Here is a 17,669-nt window from a genome sequence, read left to right as displayed (position 1 = left end):
TGGTTCACTGACAAAGACGCTCTCATTTGCCGAGACGATAGTTAGCATAGCCTTCAGCTACATTTGCTACGACCTAGCAAGGCTCCGTATTCAATCGATAATTAATATTATGAAGCATGTACCGTAACGAGAGATGTTCTACAATTGTGGATTAAAGTTAAGTATTATATGAACTACGTACTTTATTTGCAATTCTCAAGATATTGTCCTGTTCCAGACCTCACGCCAGTCAGCGTGTAATTAAACGCGTGCATTTCGGCCTCCTCTAGAAAAACAGTGTTGGCTGTTCTGCCAACACTACAAAGGGCCTCTACATCGTCTAACTGAGTCGGGAGATTTGTGAACAGGCGTGCAGTGTGAGCCACGCGCAAGACATGTGGTGTCAGAGGGCTCCAGTGTAGGTGGTTTCTATGCAATATGATTCAGGTTACTAGCCGACGGGCACTGTTGGAGAAGCAGACAAAATACTGAAACTTCCTGGCAGATTAAAACTGTGTGCCGGACCGAGACCCGAACTCGGGACCTTTACTTTTCGCGGGTATATATCCTTTCTTTCAGGAGTGCCAATTCTGCAAGGTTCGCACGGTAAGATATAGGTGTTCGTTTTTTCCGCATGCTGTTCGAGATTGTAATAATAGAGAATTATTGTGAAGTTGGTTCGATGAACCCTCTGCCATGCACTTAAGTCTGATTTGCAGAGTATCCATGTAGTTGTAGATGTAGAAACCTGCCGTACGGAGGACATAGACAGTCGCACCACTGGCTTTGAGAAGCAGCTGAAAGACTTCACGACAAGTAACTAGTCATGACTTGAGGGAATCCCAATTCGATTTTACACAGACTATTTTTCGGCACTGGGTCCTTACTTAGCTTGCGTTTATCAATAATCTCTCGCCAAGCGCCAAGTCCAAAGCAACTGGAAAAAACCGTGCCTTCTGTACATAGGAAACGGAAACGAACGGGCCCATAAAATTACACACCAATATCCTTAACATCGGTTTGTTGCAGAATCCTAGGACATATTCTCTGTTCGAATGTAATAAGTATTCTTGAGACCGAGAAGATTATGTCCAAGAATCAGCACGGTTTTAGAAAGCATCGCTCGTCCGACACTCGTCTTGCCCTTTTCTTCACGACATTCTGCGGACCACAGATGAGAAGGACAACAGATTCCATATTCCTAGTGATGTGTTGGCAGAAGAGCCAACACCGTGTTACTAGAGGAGGCCGAAATGCACGCGTTTAAGCTCACGCAGACTGGCGTGAGGTCTGGAACAGGACAAGTATTTGAGAACTTAGAAAAACGGATGCATTAGGTGTAATACTTAACTTTAATCCATAATTGGAGAGCATCGCTCTTGATGATACAGGATTTACAATCTCAATATAAACTGGTAATGGCGCCTTGCTAGGTCGTAGCAAATGACGTAGCTGAAGGCTATGCTAACTATCGTCTCGGCAAATGAGAGCGTATTTGTCAGTGAACCCTTCCTAGCAAAGTCGGCTGTACAACTGGGGCGATAGCTAGGACGTCTCTCTAGACCTGCCGTGTGGCGGCGTTCGGTCTGCAATCACTGACAGTGGCGACACGCAGGTCCGACGTATACTACCGGACCGCGGCCGATTTAAAGTCTACCACCTAGCAAGTGTGGTGTCTGACGGTGACACCACACCTAGATCTTCAGCAGGCTTTCGACACAGTGCCCTCTTGGAGAAGGAGGTTCCCAGATATGTGAGTGGCAGCAAGACTTTTTAAGTACCAAATGGTTCAAATGGCTCTGAGCACTATGGGACTTAACTTCTCAGGTCATCAGTCTCTAAGTAACAGTACATCGTTGTGGATGCCTAATGCTCATTAGGATAAGGATATCGCGCGGAGCACCAGGACGAAGTGTGATAGGACCACTCTTCATCTCTGCATATATAAATGATCGGATGGATAGGATGAACAGCAATCTGCGAGTGTTTTCTGGGATGACGGTGTAGTTTACAGGCAGTCTTGATACTGTGGGACTCTAGGAGGATAAGGGATGAATCACACAGAATTTCTTTTTGGTGTGATGAATGTCAGTTTGCTATAAACGTAGAAAAACGTAGAGTAATGCAGGGAAAAAAACAGTCCTGTAATGTTCGAGCATAGCGTTAATGTTGAGCTGCTTGATACCTTCACGTCGATGAAATATGTGTGTGTGTGTGTGTGTGTGTGTGTGTGTGTGTGTGTGTGTGTGTGTGTGTGTGACGTAACAGACCGATATGAAATGCAACGAGCATGTGAGGCTGGTAGTAGCAAAAGGGAATGGTCGACTTCGCTTTATTGGGAGAGCTGTAAGAAAGTGTAGCTCATCTATAAAGGACAGAGCGTATAGAAGACTAGCACGATCCATTCAAGACTGCTGCTCTAGTGTATTAGATCCCCACGAGGTCGGTTTAAAGGAAGACATCACAGCAATTCAAACGCATGCTGGTAAATTTGATGCATCGCGAAACTGAAATGTTAATCCGTGGAGGCAGGACGTCGTTCTTTTCGCGGAACAATACCGAGAAACGTTAGAGAACCAGCATTTGCGGCTGACTGCAGAACGATTATACTACCGCCAACGTACATTTAGCGTGTGGTGTGTGAGGAGGAGGTAAGAGAAATTAGGGTTCGTAATGAGGCATATAGACAGTCGTTTAATACTCGCTCCGTTCGCGAATGGGACGGGGAAGGAAATGACTAGTAATGTACAAAGTGTCCTCCGACATTTACCGTATGGTAGCTTGTGCAGTATGTACAGAGTGACAGTTATTGAACTACGAGGGCTATCCACAAAGTACATTACGTTTTGGAATTAAAAATAAATAAAGTATTCGAAATTTTTTTAAAATTATGTACAGATGAAAGCCACACTTAAATACTACTTATCTACATAGTTGCCATTTAAATTAAGGCACTTATCGCAGCGATGGACGAGCTCGGAAATTCCTTTGTCGTAAAATTCGGCCGCCTGCGCCTTCAACCACGTAATGACTGTCTTTTGTGACAGAAAAGGTGTGATTTTTGTGGATTTCCTGGGAAGAGGCACTACAATAAATTCTCAAAGGTATTGCCAAACTCTGCACAACCTCAGAAGAGCAATACAAAACAAGCACAGGGGAAAGTTGGGCTCAAAGATCTTGCTGATTCACGACAACGCCCGGGCCCACACGGTAAATGCCACTCGAGAAGTTCTCGAATCTTTTAAGTGGGAGTTGTTTCCTCATCCTCCGTACAGTCCCGACCTGGCACCGAGCGACTTCCACTTATTCCCAGCAATGAAGAAGTGGTTGGCTATGCAGCGCTTTGATGACGACGCACAGCTTCAAGAAGAGGTAACCACGAGGTTAAAGACGCAGGCGGCCGAATTTTACGACAAAGAAATTTCCAAGCTCGTCCATCACTACGGTAAGTGCCTTAATTTAAATGGCAACTATGTAGAAAAGTAGAATTTAAGTGTGGCTTTCATCTGTATATAATAAAATAAAATTTCCAATACTTTATTTATTTTTAATTCCAAAACGTAATTTACTTTGTGGATAGCCCTCGTATATGAAGGAAACGTAAATTAGTTACGAACTACTGCGTGCACACACTTTATTCAACATGTAAACGTCGCTACAGATGTTCGGATTTAGGTTATGACATGTTCGATATGCTTGTCATCATTGGCGATGATATGGCGCAGGTGCATTGCGAAATTCTACATGACCCACTGAAGTGTCGGAACGTTCATACTGTCGATGGCCTCCTGAATGGCTGTTTCATATCGGCAATGGTATTTGGTGTTATTGCCGTAAATCTTGTGATTAATATAGCCCCACAAAATGGAGTCTCATGTGTTCAGATCTGGAGAATATCGCGGCCAATTGAAGCCCATGCCAGTCGCCTCTGGGTACTCCAGAGCCGGAATATGGTTCTCAGAGTGCTCCATCAGGACATCAAATACTCTCCTGCTTCGAGTTCCATCTTACATGAGCCACGTCTTGTCGAAATCAGGAATACTTTGGATAATAGGGATGAAATCATCTTCCAAAACCTTCACGCACCTCTCGGCAGTCACCGCACCACCAAGTAATATCGCACCGATTATTCCGCTACTGGACATTGCACAACACGCTGTCACCCATTGAGGGTGAAGACGCTTTTCGATCAGAAAATCCGGATTCTCAGTCCTCCAAATGCACTAGTTTTGCATATTGACGAACACACCCAAATGAAAATGGGCTTCGTCGCTAAACCAAACCATGCTACACTGCTGGCCATTAAAATTGATACACCACGAAAAAGACGTGCTACAGACGAGAAATTTAACCGACAGGAAGACGATGCTGTGATATGCAAATGATTAGCTTTTAGGAGCATTCACACAAGGTTGGCGCCGGTGGCGACACCTACAACGTGCTAACATGAGGAAAGTTTCCAACCTAATTCTCATAGACAAACAGCAGTTAACCGGCGTTGCCTGGTGAAACGTTGTTGTGATGCCTCGTGTAAGGAGGAGAATGCGTACCATCACGTTTCCTACTTTGATAAAGGTCCGATTGTAGCTTATCGCCATTACGGTATAACGTACCGCGACATTGCTGCTCGCGTTGGTCGAGATCCAGTGACTGCTAGCAGAATATGGAATCGGTGGGTTCAGGAGGTATACGGAACGCCGTGCTGGATCCCAACGGCCTCGTATCACTAGCATTCGAGATGACAGTCATCTTATCCGCATGGCTGTAACGGATCGTGCAGCCACGTCTCGATCCCTGAGTCAACAGATGGGTACGTTTGCAAGACAACAACCATCTGCACGAACAGTTCGACGACGCTTGCAGCAGCATGGACTAATCAGCTCGGAGACCATCGCTGCGGTTACCCTTGACGCTGCATCACAGTCAGGAGCGCCTGCGATGGTGTACACAACGATGAACCTGGGTGCACGAATGGCAAAACGTCATTTTTTCTGATGAATCCAGGTTCTGTTTACAGCATCATGATGGTCGCATCCGTGTTTGGTGACATCGCGGTGAACGCACATTGGAAGCGTGTATTCGTCATAGCCATACTGGCGTATCACCCGGCGTGATGGTATGGGGTGCCATTGGTTACACGTCTCGCTCACATCTTGTTCGCATTGACGGCACTTTGAACAGTGGACGTTATATTTGAGATATGTTACGACCCTTGACTCTACCCTGCATTCGATCCCCGCGAAATCCTACATTTCAGCAGGACAATGCACGACCTCATGTTGCAGGTCCTGTGCGTGCCTTTCTGGATACAGAAAATGTTCGACTGCTGCCCTGGCCAACACATTCTCCGGATCTCTCACCAATTGAAAACGTCTGTTCAATGGTGGCCGAGCCAGTCACTACTCTCACAATACGCCAGTCACTACTCGTGATGAACTGTAGTATCGTGTTGAAGCTGCATGGGCAGCTGTACCTGTACACACCATCCAAGCTCTGTTTGGCTCAATGCCTAGGTGTATCAAGGCCGTTATCACGGCCAGAGGTGGTTGTTCTGGGTACTAATTTCTCAGGATCTATGCACCCAAATTGCGTGAAAATGTAGTCACATGTCAGTTCCAGTATAATATATTCGTCCAATGAATACCCGTTTATTATCTGCATTTCTTCTTGGTATAGCGATTTTAATGGCCAGTAGTGTAATTCTCATCATGCATCGCTGCCACCCGTGTAGTATGAACGTCCTGACGGAAAACGTTCAGAAGTTACAATGATTTTATTTCATATAGTTCAATAATTGACACCGTGTTTGTAGAAGTAGATGCAGTTGAAAACTGCAACTCATTGGTCTTAGCTGTAGCATACCGCGAACGCTTTCGCAGCTGAAACGTCCTTTCGTCCTTTTCTCGGAGCCGCTGTAGCGCCATATCGAGTCGCACTCTTGCCGCCGGAGCCAGAAGCTCTCTTACCAAGGGCACAACCAGGTCCGTTAATCACAGATTATGATGAGACTGAGGTGTATTGTAGGAAGACTTGTCCCCCTAGATATCTTGTACCCAAGAAAGTCGATGGTGAAGTTTTATGCTTACTTCCCTTACCTGTAACGTTAGTTATTTTCGACCAAGCGACAGTAGCACAGCGTCTGAGATTCATGGCTACCAGGCTGGCGGCATTGGTTCGAGTCCTGCCAGTGAGGAAAATGACTCAGTAGTGTAACGAAATTAATCCATACCCTGCTGTGTTACCTATTCCTGTCTCAAACTGAGCCATACATTAAAAAAAAAACTGTCTTAGACATCTACTTTGCGTAATTTTGTCCTTGAACTGCAACTATTTAAAGTCAAAAGAACCCGTTTTACTTCCAAACTAGAGAAAATTAATCACGTCAGAGTTTGGTAACAAACACCAAAAGTACATAAAACATGAAAACTCACGTAAATAATTTAAAAAATGGCTATAATTCCGTTCAGTTGTAAGTAGCAAATAAACTCGGACTTGGTCATGAGTACGTCATAATATGACATCTTATTGAGTGTAAACACAGTTTACGTAGCTACCAGGTGTCAGATTCAAAATTCCCATCTCTGGCTTGTCTTGCCACAACAGCGGCCGAGCCGCCTATGTTTCGTATAGTGTACTCTACGGCGAAAACCTCGGCTTACGTGGTATACCATAAACCACAAAAAAACACATAAATGCGTCTGATAAAAAGCACTGTTCATATTCGTAAAAAAAATCCATCAAAAAATACATTAGAATGCGCGTAACAACAGCTACCATAAAGAACAAGAGAAAGATTGAGGTAGCAAATGGTAATGACTACTCTTAATGACAGAACCAACAATGCCAACGCAGACTGCAAACACACGCCAATGACACTACAATTATTTTTAAGGAAACCAATAATAACAATGTACGTTACAAAAGAAAGAAATTGTAATTGAAATCGCGTGAAATGCTTTGAGTCGCTACAGGGGTAGGGTGCTTTGCACTGTGAGTCTCTTTGTTGTCGATGGGTTTTGACATCAGCGGCAGCTTGTTGGTGCTGGCCGCGTAATTACTGTAGCTTCACCGGCCGTTAAACAGCCATGGAAACATCCTCTTGGTGTTGTCTACATCCAAGTTCTTATGTGGTCATCAATGGTGTCTCTCACACACACGGCTCCGTTATAAACGTCCCGTACACAGTTACAAAGCAGTACAAAATTCGCTTTGACTCGCACATCGCGAAATCACAGTTGGTCCACTTTTTGCGTTAGCACCACGGCAGCGAATTCACCGTTCTGGCGGGAAGCAATACCACACATTACAAACCGTTTAGAACTCCCTACGGTGATAGTTAATGTTTTAACACATGTGGAAACTCATTAAGCTGCACTGAAGGGAATAACTTTGAAGTGCATTAACTTAAGTAACTCGGCTATATGAAACGGTTCAGTTCTCGCGACAGTCATTGCTCCATTCGGGTGTACATTGTCACTGCTGCTCAATGAAGTTCACATAATTCACAGTCTAACATTTTCTTTCATAAGGTCTACGTTGGAATGCAGTCCAAACCGTGACCGAGAAATAAGAACGCGGCCATAAATTTTCATGTGCTTCTGTCTAGCACGATTATACAACACACTCGAGTTCGTCCACTCAGTGCTAACCATCGACGTCACTCTCGCATCACACATCATACAACAGCTCTACACGTTACATTTGGCGTCACACAGCACTACAGAGAAGATGCAACACAAATTGATACTTTTTCATACTACAAAACAAAAGGACAAACCATCAGAGACATGTGTACAGAGTAAATGAAGAGAAGAAAAGAAAGAAAGAAGAAAAAAGTCTAATTATTGTCAATTTATTCATATGCCCATTTACTTTCTTTACGCTACGGATTCGTAGGGAGGGCAGACTGACCAGACACTTTACGATCAAATAGTTGTAGATTAAAGGAAAGCACACACCCGACCGCAAAAACTGTCCCACCAGATTCTCTGATGAGCCAAAAAATTAAGATCACTTGCTTACACTACATTTGTCCGTCCCCCTTCAGAATACGGCTGCACCGTGTGGGATCCTTATCAGGTACAATTAACAGAGTACATTGACAAAGTTCAAAGAAGGGCAGCACGTTTTGTATTATCGCGAAATAGGGGAGAGAGTATCAGTAAAATGATACAGGATTTGGGATGGACATCATTAAAACAAAAGCGTTTTTCGCTGCGGAGGAATCTTCTCACGAAATTCCAATTATCAGCTTTCTCCTCCGACTGCGAAAATATTTTGTTGACGCCGCCCTACACAGGGAAAAACGATCACCGTGATAAAATAGAGGACATCAGAGCTCGCATGGAAAGATATAGGTGTTCGTTCTTTCGGCTCGCTATACGAGATCAGAATAATAGAGAATTGTGAAGGTGGTTCGCAGAATCCTCTGTCAGACACTTAAATGTGATTTGCGGAGTATCCATGTAGCTGCAGATGTAATGAAAAGGTTCTCCGCAGGATCGGGGATGAAACGAACATATGTAAGCCGGCCGAATGGCCGTGCGGTTCTAGGCGCTTCAGTCTGGAACCGAGCGATCGCTACGGTCGCAGGTTCGAATCCTGCCTCGGGCATGGATGTGTGTGATGTCCTTAGGTTAGTTAGGTTTAATTAGTTCTAAGTTCTAGGCGACTGATGACCTCAGAAGTTAAGTCGCATAGTGCTCAGAGCCATTTGAACCATTTCTGAACATATGGAAAACACTGACAAGGAAAAGGAACTGGACGACAGGACGCACGTTAAGACATCAGCCAATAACCTCTATGGTACTAGAGGAAGTTGTAGAGAGTAAAAACAGAAGACAGAGGGTGGAACACATTCAGGAAGTATTTGAGGACGTTGAGTGGAAGTGCAGCTCTGACATGAACAGGCTGATACAGAACGGGAATTCGTGGCGGGCCGCATCAAACAAGTAAGGAGACTGATGAAACTGGATAGGAGAAAGTTGCATGCTGGCTAGCTCTGCTACGAAGGTACGCTTTCGGAATGTTAACGGTACACCACGCCATTATGAACAACGTCACTCTTGTGCCGTCTGCCACTGGAGCTGGATGAGTGTCTCTCTCACGCTCTGACGTTTACTAAACGGAGCAGTGTAATTTGTGACAAAACGCGCTACCCTTCTTTTGCATCTTGCCCATTTCTATTATCTGTTCTACCTGGTAAGGTTTCCCTCATGAAAATCAATAGCCACGTATTTCCTTTTTGGATGGATGTGATTTTTTTCTTCATTGTTTTTTAGTAATACGTTTTTAATTCTATTTTGGAGCTTTAAATACACTACTGACCATTAAAATTGCTACACCAAGATAAAATGCAGATGATAAGCGGGTATTCATTGGACAAATATGTTATACTAGAACTGACGTGTGATTACATTCTCGCGCAATTTTGGTGCATAGGTCCTGAGAAATCAGTATCCAGAACAACCACCTCTGGCCGTAATAACGGCCTTGATATGCCTGGGCATTGAGTCAAAGAGAGCTTGGATGGCGTTTACAGGTACAGCTACCCATGCAGCTTCAACACGGTACCACAGTTCATCAAAAGTAGTGACTGGCGTATTGTGATGAGCCAGTTGCTCGGCCATCATTGACCAGACGTTTTCAATTGGTGAGAGATCTGGAGAATGTGTTGGCCAGGGCAGCAGTCGAACATTTTCTCTATCCAGAAAGGCCAGTACAGCACCTGCAACATGCGGTCGTGCGTTATCCTGCTGAAATGTAGGGTTTCGCAGGTATCGAATGAAGGGTAGAGCCACGGGTCGTAATACATCTGAAATGTAACGTCCACTGTTCAAAGTGCCGTCAATGCTAACAAGAGGTGTCCGGGACGTATAACCAATGGCACCCGATACTATCACGCCGGGTGATACACCAGTATGGCCATGACCAATATACGCTTCCAATGTGCGTTCTCCGCGATGTTGCCAAACACGGATGCGACCATCATAAGGCTGTAAACAGAACCTGGATTCACCCGAAAAAATGACGTTTTGCCATTCGTGCACCCAGGTTCGTCGTTGGGTACACCATCGCAGGCGCTCCTGTCTGTGATGCAGCGTCAAGGGTAACCGTCGCCGTGGTCTCCGAGCTAATAGTCCACGCTGCTGCAAACGTCGTCGAACTGTTCGTGCAGATGGTTGTTGTCTTGCAAACGTCCCCATCTGTTGACTCAGGGATCGAGACGTGGCTGCACGATCCGTTACAGCCATGCGGATAAGATGACTGTCATCTCGACTGCTAGTGATACGAGGCCGTTGGGATTCAGCTCGGCGTTCCGTATTACCCTCCTGAACCCACCGATTCCATATTCTGGTAACAGTCATTCGATCTCGACCAACGCGAGCAACAATGTCGCGATACGATAAACCGCAGTCGCGATAGGTGACAATACGGCATTTATCATAATTGGAAACGTGATGGTACGCATTTCTCCTCCTTACACGAGGCATCACAACAACATTTCACCAGGCAACGCCGGTCAACTGCTATTTGTGTATTAGAAATCGGTTGGAAACTTTTCTCACGTCAGCACGTTGTAGGTGTCGCCACCGGCGCCAACCTTGCGTGAATGCTCTGAAAATCTAATCATTTGCATATCACAGCATCTTCTTCCTGTCGGTTAAATTTCGCGTCTGTAGCACGTCATTTTCGTGGTGTAGCCATTTTAAAGGCCAGTAGTGTATTTTGGAGCTTTACATAATATGCAAATGTTTAGTATGAAAAACAGTATTTATTTGTCAACAAGTTGTTTACTTTTGAAAGTGAGCCTAACGAGGTAGTACAAAGTTCGTTATTTGTTGTCAAGCAAGGAAATGAATAATGTCAGTTGTCGGCATTGTGTGTGATCAGCAGTGCTAAGTTGTGGGTGGCATTATGTTGTTACAAGTAGCAATATTTGCAATGGATGGAGGAGCCTGCCTAATGCGATTTATTGGTGGCCACAAAATTATGCTCGAGGCAATGCGTTACAGAAAGAGAGAGAGAGAGGAATAGGAATTTTAAAAATGAAGTGTCGTGTGTGATTTCAGAGTCTTGCCAACTATTTTACGGATTGGATTGACTGTAGCACTAATGTGAAATTAGAATATCGAGTAGAGTCATTTAAATTTATTAATGTTAGTTTGCTTTGAAACTCGTTTTCAAAGGCACTACTTTCCATTTATGAAATTGTTTGATAACATTGTGTATTGAAAAGCTGTCAGACTCAGTTCAACATATTCTTTTAGCTGATCAGTTATTTCAGCAGCATATTGTTTCCGAAGTTTGCAATATTATTTTTCTGTATGGTTAATAATAGAACTATGCATAAATGTTTGGATTTGGATGCTTTCTTATGGATATGCTAAGTGATTGTGTTACGTAAATACAATGCTGGTAGTTCTTACTATAAATAACTGATCATACCTTCGTCAACCTGGATTGTATTGCGTGATTCCAATGAATTATTTAATTTCAAAAATACACACCTGAAAGTACAGCACCACACGAGCTTTAAATTATTGTTTTTGTAACATTATGTTCGGTGTCCAGTTAACCTACGGTCAACAGTGCTTAACGGGAAAGGCGTTCATGTATTAGAAGCCAACAGCTGCATTACACGTGGCAACCATAGTGGAGAGGACAATAATTTTGTCCTGAAACTTACATTTATGCATCTGAACTGTCTGCGACAGTAGTGGAAGCGGCTTGTGGGAACATAGTATCATTGGTGCAAAAGACTAAATAATAATTAAAGACGTAAAAATAGAGAAATTGGTGAAACAGAAAATTATGATGTGGTAAATTACTAAGTGGATTTAATTACTGAGCAGAAAAGTGTGGAATGTGAATCAGTGCCAGATACAAGAAATATAAAGTTTAATTTAAAGGAAACTAACCACAGAATTATCCTTAAGCTAAATAAGAACCAAAAGACAGAGCCCAAAACATATACATAAAAAACCCTCCAAAATTACAATAGCATACACAAAAGACAACGCAACGAAGGGATTATTTAGCTGAAATTTACAATTTACAAATGAACCATCACAACATGTCTGTTCAGAAGCGAACGTGTGATGTACTTAGGGCTGCTTATAGAAGATTTTTCCACATAAGTGACATCATTTGGAGCCCTATCCTATGTTCTTCAGAAATTTGCCTTGGTAAGATCTTTTAAAATAAATGTAAACCTAGTGGTCGTGGACTATTTTTTTAAAGATACAGCCACTATATAAAAGTTTCCCTGAAACAGAGAAAATACTGAATCTTATTCCAGTGCTCAATATTAGAAGAAGAAACAATTTATTTCCATTTAAGATAATTCATGAGATCCTTAAGGGATTTAAATGAAAGCAGAAATAATTACACATACTCTGCTGTTCTGGCTTCAATAAGTGTTTGTTATCTGTCAAACTGAGTGGAAAAAATGGAAATACAAAATTTCTGTTATTTATTTAGTTTGATAATGGAAGTTTTAAATGTATCATATAGAAACAGTTTGCCCAGGAAAAAACGTGACACAAATAGAATAAAGTATTATATATTTTTGTATTGATGTTGTAAGATGGCTATAATTTCGCACCTTACAAGCACTCATCCACATACTTTGCTGTGATCTACAACCACAGTAGGTATTATTGGATAACAGTACATCGTATATATGAATATTTGAAGGAGACTAGCATTGTCACGTACGCCTTGTAAATAATTGTTAAAGCTTATTGCATGAAAGGTGACGGAGTGTCTTTATTATTATACTAGTAGAGGTTGGAACGACAGTGGAAATGAAACGGCAGACGAAACTCAAGCCCTGGGTGGAAGGCCCACACAGGTGTGTTGGTCCTGCTTAAACACAGGAAATACCAAGACGGACGTTGTAGCACCTAAGCGCTGGAGCACGTTATAGTCGCGACCGGGCGGTTTTTTGGCCCAACCGGAAGGATTATACTTTGGAATCTTGGACGCAGGTGAGAGGAACGAAGAAGCAGCACCTCGCAAACCACGCAGGCTGGGTTATTTCCAAGGATTTTTACTCAGAAGGGTACCATTGTATAAGTATAGGTTTTTCCTCGCAAACTTTCCGCGCTGGACGACAAAAGACTAAAATATGGTTGGTCGGCGTCCGGAAGATTCTGTAGAGAGGGAGAATATTCCGTGATTTCGGGAATATGATTCGTTTTTGGAATTACGATGGTGGGGAGCCGAGCCTTGCTGGGATGCCAGCGGTGGAGAGAAGCGATCTTCCGTTGTGAGCTCCCGTGTGTGCTGGTCGCACGATATTAGCTTTTGTTGGTACAGACGGACTTGCTGTCTTTGCTCTCAGTAGAGTTTATAGTTAGAACAGTTAGGCACTGTACAGTTGCGAACCTATATGATTCTGGACTTCACCTCCGGGTTGGAAGTCGTCGTTGAGTACGCAGCGTTCAGTAATTGATAGCACTTCCTCTGCCTATGCTTATGTTGAGACATCTGAACTTCGTCTTTGTGGCTGGGAGTTCGCGTTCCTTGTCTGTAGAACATAGAGAGGAGAAGACAGTATTAGAGTATATTAGTCAGAGGACCGCCTTCTGCCGTCCTAGTGTCTGAAAGAGTTTGATGTGGCTGGAGTTCTTCCATCGTCGCAGACGAGTACGAGAACCATCACTTTGAAGCACCGGACACAGTACATACGGTGATATCACAAATTGATTCGACTTATTAGGGCTATAAAAGCTAAACAACTGTGATCATGTTAGTTTATTTCCACTGAGATTCCACAACACCGTAGATCATCTTTGAAAGTAGTGTCTTCTAGTGTTTGGTACGTAGATGATGTCAGTCATTTCCCGTTGTTGATATTAGACCTCGAAGTCATAATAAGGGGCAAAGTCGGGCAACTGATCAGTAATTTACTTAGGAAATGTAAACTTTGTAATATAAAGGCTTTTTTCAATCTACAATAAATATATAAACAGCAACAACGTTTATCATTTAGGAGGATTAGTGCCTTCATCATTGATTTATGTTTAGATTGTAATTTATAGAATTAATAGATCCTAAGGTTTGCTTCAGGGGGTAGTCAGACAGGGCCAAATCTTCATTTTAGCGTTTATTATTTTCCGTTGCGCACATTCATTTTACACCCGCCTGGAGTAGCATCTTGGAATGTATTAAAAATAGCACACTGCTTTACTTTATACGCTGTGACACGTAAAGAAAACTCATCAGTAAATTGTATCTCGTAAATTGCTGAAGTAGCAACGTATTTCTTGTTAAAGTACGCCATGAATGAAATTTGAGCCCAGTTTGGTGTGGAATTAATCTAGCAGCTGACTATTCAAACACGTTTGTAATAAGTGTGAAAATATTTCAGAATGAAGTCAGTGGAGCTTCTTGCCAATACACTGGCATTTACGACGCAAAGGATTCGTCTGGGACCCATGTCTAGTGTACAGTTTTTGTTTCGATTGTCGTGTAGTTTTACATGCGTTAATTTTGTCCTTTAACCACGATACACTTCCGTTCCGTAATTTTGCACTTGGACTCCTCGGGCGCCCCTCTCAGTTTAGCTCCCCAAGCGTCCACTTGTGTCCCTTGGGTCTTAAAACAGCCCTGGGCGTAGTAATTCGTTATTACGCGTTATCATGGCAGGCCACATAGCTTTTACTAAATGCAGATCTGCACTTGAAAGCCGGCCGGAGTGGCCAAGCGGTTCTAGGCGCTACAGTCTGGAACCGCGCGACCGCTACGGTCGCAGATTCGAATGCTGCCTCGGGCATGGATGTGTGTGATGTCCTTAGATTAGTTAGGTTTAAGTAGCTCTAAGTTCTAGGGGACTGATGACCACAGCAGTTGAGTCCCATAGTGCTCAGAGCCATTTGAACCATTTTTATGCACTTGAAGCTAAATCAAAGGCAAGACACTAGTTTTCAACATTGTCTCCAAGTTCCTGCAAACAAGAGTCGGGACGTTCTACCAATCTTTAAATTCCTCGACGATAGAAATCCGCTTCTTAGTCATGCGGCCCTTTTAGAACCGCTGTGTGAAAACCCCAATATTTGGAAAATCTATTTCCCCCAGATGTTCTTCCAACTTGCTGATAGTACGAGGTGCATTCAAGTTCTAAGGCCTCTGATTTTTTTTCGCCGGACTGGAAATAGATAGAAACATGCGCATTGTTTTAAAATGAGGCCGCGTTCATTGTCAGTACGTCCCAGAGATGGCAGCACCGTACGGCAGATGGAATTTTACCGCCAGCGGCGAGAATCAGAACTGTTTTAAATACTTAAAATGGCGACGTTTTCCTTACTTGAACAGCGTGCAATCATTCGATTTCTGAATTTGCGTGGTGTGAAACCAATTGAAATTCATCGACAGTTGAAGGAGACATGTGGTGATGGAGTTATGGATGTGTCGAAAGTGCATTCGTGGGTGCCACAGTTTAATGAAGGCAGAACATCGTGTGACAACAAACCGAAACAACCTCGGGCTCGCACAAGCCGGTCTGACGACATGATCGAGAAAGTGGAGAGAATTGTTTTGGGGGATCGCCGAATGACTGTTGAACAGATCGCCTCCAGAGTTGGCATTTCTGTGGGTTCTGCGCACACAATCCTGCATGACGACCTGAAAATGCGAAAAGTGTCATCCAGGTGGGTGCCACGAATGCTGACGGACGACCACATGGCTGCCCGTGTGGCATGTAGCCAAGCAATGTTGACGCACAACGACAGCATGAATGGGACTTTCTTTTCGTCGGTTGTGACAATGGATGAGACGTGCACACAGACGAGCACACAGATTCACCGCCACCAAAAAAATTTCGGGTAACCGCCAGTGCTGAAAAAATGATGGTGTCCATGTTCCGGGACAGCGAGGGCGTAATCCTTACCCATTGCGTTCCAAAGGGCACTAAGGTAACAGGTGCATCCTACGAAAATGTTTTGAAGATCAAATTCCTTCCTGCACTGCAACAAAATCGTCCGGGAAGGGCTGTGCGTGTGCTGTTTCACCAAGACAACGCAGCCGCACATCGAGCTAAAGCTACGCAACAGTTTCCTCGTGATAACAACTTTGAAGTGATTCCTCATGCTCCCTACTCACCTGACCTGGCTCCTAGTGACTTTTGGCTTTTTCCAACAATGAAAGACACTCTCCGTGGCCGCACATTCACCAGCCGTGCTGCTATTGCCTCAGCGATTTTCCAGTGGTCAAAACAGACTCCTACAGAAGCCTTCGCCGCTCCCATGGAATCATGGCGTCAGCGTTGTGAAAAATGTGTACGTCTGCAGGGCGATTACGTCGAAAAGTAACGCCAGTTTCATCGATTTCGGGTGAGTAGTTAATTAGAAAAAAAATCGGAGGCCTTAGAAAAAATGGTTCAAATGGCTCTGAGCACTATGGGACTTAACTACTGCGGTCATCAGTCCCCTAGAACTTAGAACTACTTAAACCTAACTAACCTAAGGACATCACACACATACATGCCCGAGGCAGCATTCGAACCTGCGACCGCAGCAGCCGCGCGGTTCCGGACTGCGCGCCTAGAACCGCTAGACCACCGCGGCCGGCCGGAGGCCTTAGAACTTGAATTCACCTCGTATGGAAATCGAACGGTGAACTATCTTGAGTGTATAGTGGACGACTCCAAGCCTGCGATTGAGAACGCCGAAGCAAGGCTTGTGTCGGAGGCGCCGTGTGGGAAGTTGCATTGACGTGCAGGAGAACAATGCCTTTGCTTAATTTTTTACGCCTCTTATTCTTCATGGCGCTGCACAGCACTTTCAGTGCTGCACATTACGAATCGGCAGTAATGATTGTGCCCTCTGTCATAACCTCTGTGTTCACAACTCCTTCACATTCTTAGAAAACGGTGGCCTTCATCTCCTTGTAAATGGCCAAACTTTGCATTTCTTCCGCGGAGCCGAGGAGATACCTCTTCGCCGGTAATGTGAAATAATCGACCCACGCCCACTATTATCCGGCTTAGGAATACATTGCTTACCACGGAGCGACATTCAAGGAAGTCCGGAGACGCCGTTAACCTTGTGCGTTTGTGGGCAGTTGACAGTGATGACGGAACGCAGCGTGAGTACAATTTACGATACTGCAGACGATCTCGGACTGTGAAATGAGCACTGCCTATTGAGATGCGGATGTGTTGAGCGGTGTCCTCGGCAGTCACTCTGCCACTGCTGTGGATCGCAGTTCCTCGACTGCCTGGATTTTGTCGTCTGTGGTCGACATCGGTGTCCGCGGGCGTCGTTCTCGATCAGAATCATACACGTCTGTGTGGCTTTGGTAAAATTTTTGGCACTGCATGTGGTCCATACAGAGCCAGATTCAAATCTAAACGTTTTGCCCATAAGAATCATACAGTCATCCGCGCTTCAACCTTCGCGTTTGTTTCTACACTACTAGCAATTAAAATTGCTACACCAAGAAGAAATGCAGATCATAAACGGGTATTCATTGGACAAATATTTTATACTAGAACTGACATGCGATTGCATTTTCACGCAATTTGGGTTCATAGAACCTGAGAAATCAGTACCCAGAACAACCACATCTGGCCATAATAGCGGCCTTGATACGCCTGTGCATTGAGTCAAACAGAGCTCGGATGGCGTGTACAGGTACAGCTGCCCATGCAGCTTCAACACGATACCACAGTTCATCAAGACTAG

The sequence above is a fragment of the Schistocerca serialis genome, chromosome 9, assembly GCF_023864345.2.
Source record: "Schistocerca serialis cubense isolate TAMUIC-IGC-003099 chromosome 9, iqSchSeri2.2, whole genome shotgun sequence".
Lineage (NCBI taxonomy): Eukaryota > Metazoa > Arthropoda > Insecta > Orthoptera > Acrididae > Schistocerca > Schistocerca serialis.
The sequence above is the reverse complement of the archived record's forward strand: the minus strand, read 5'-3'. Positions refer to the sequence as shown.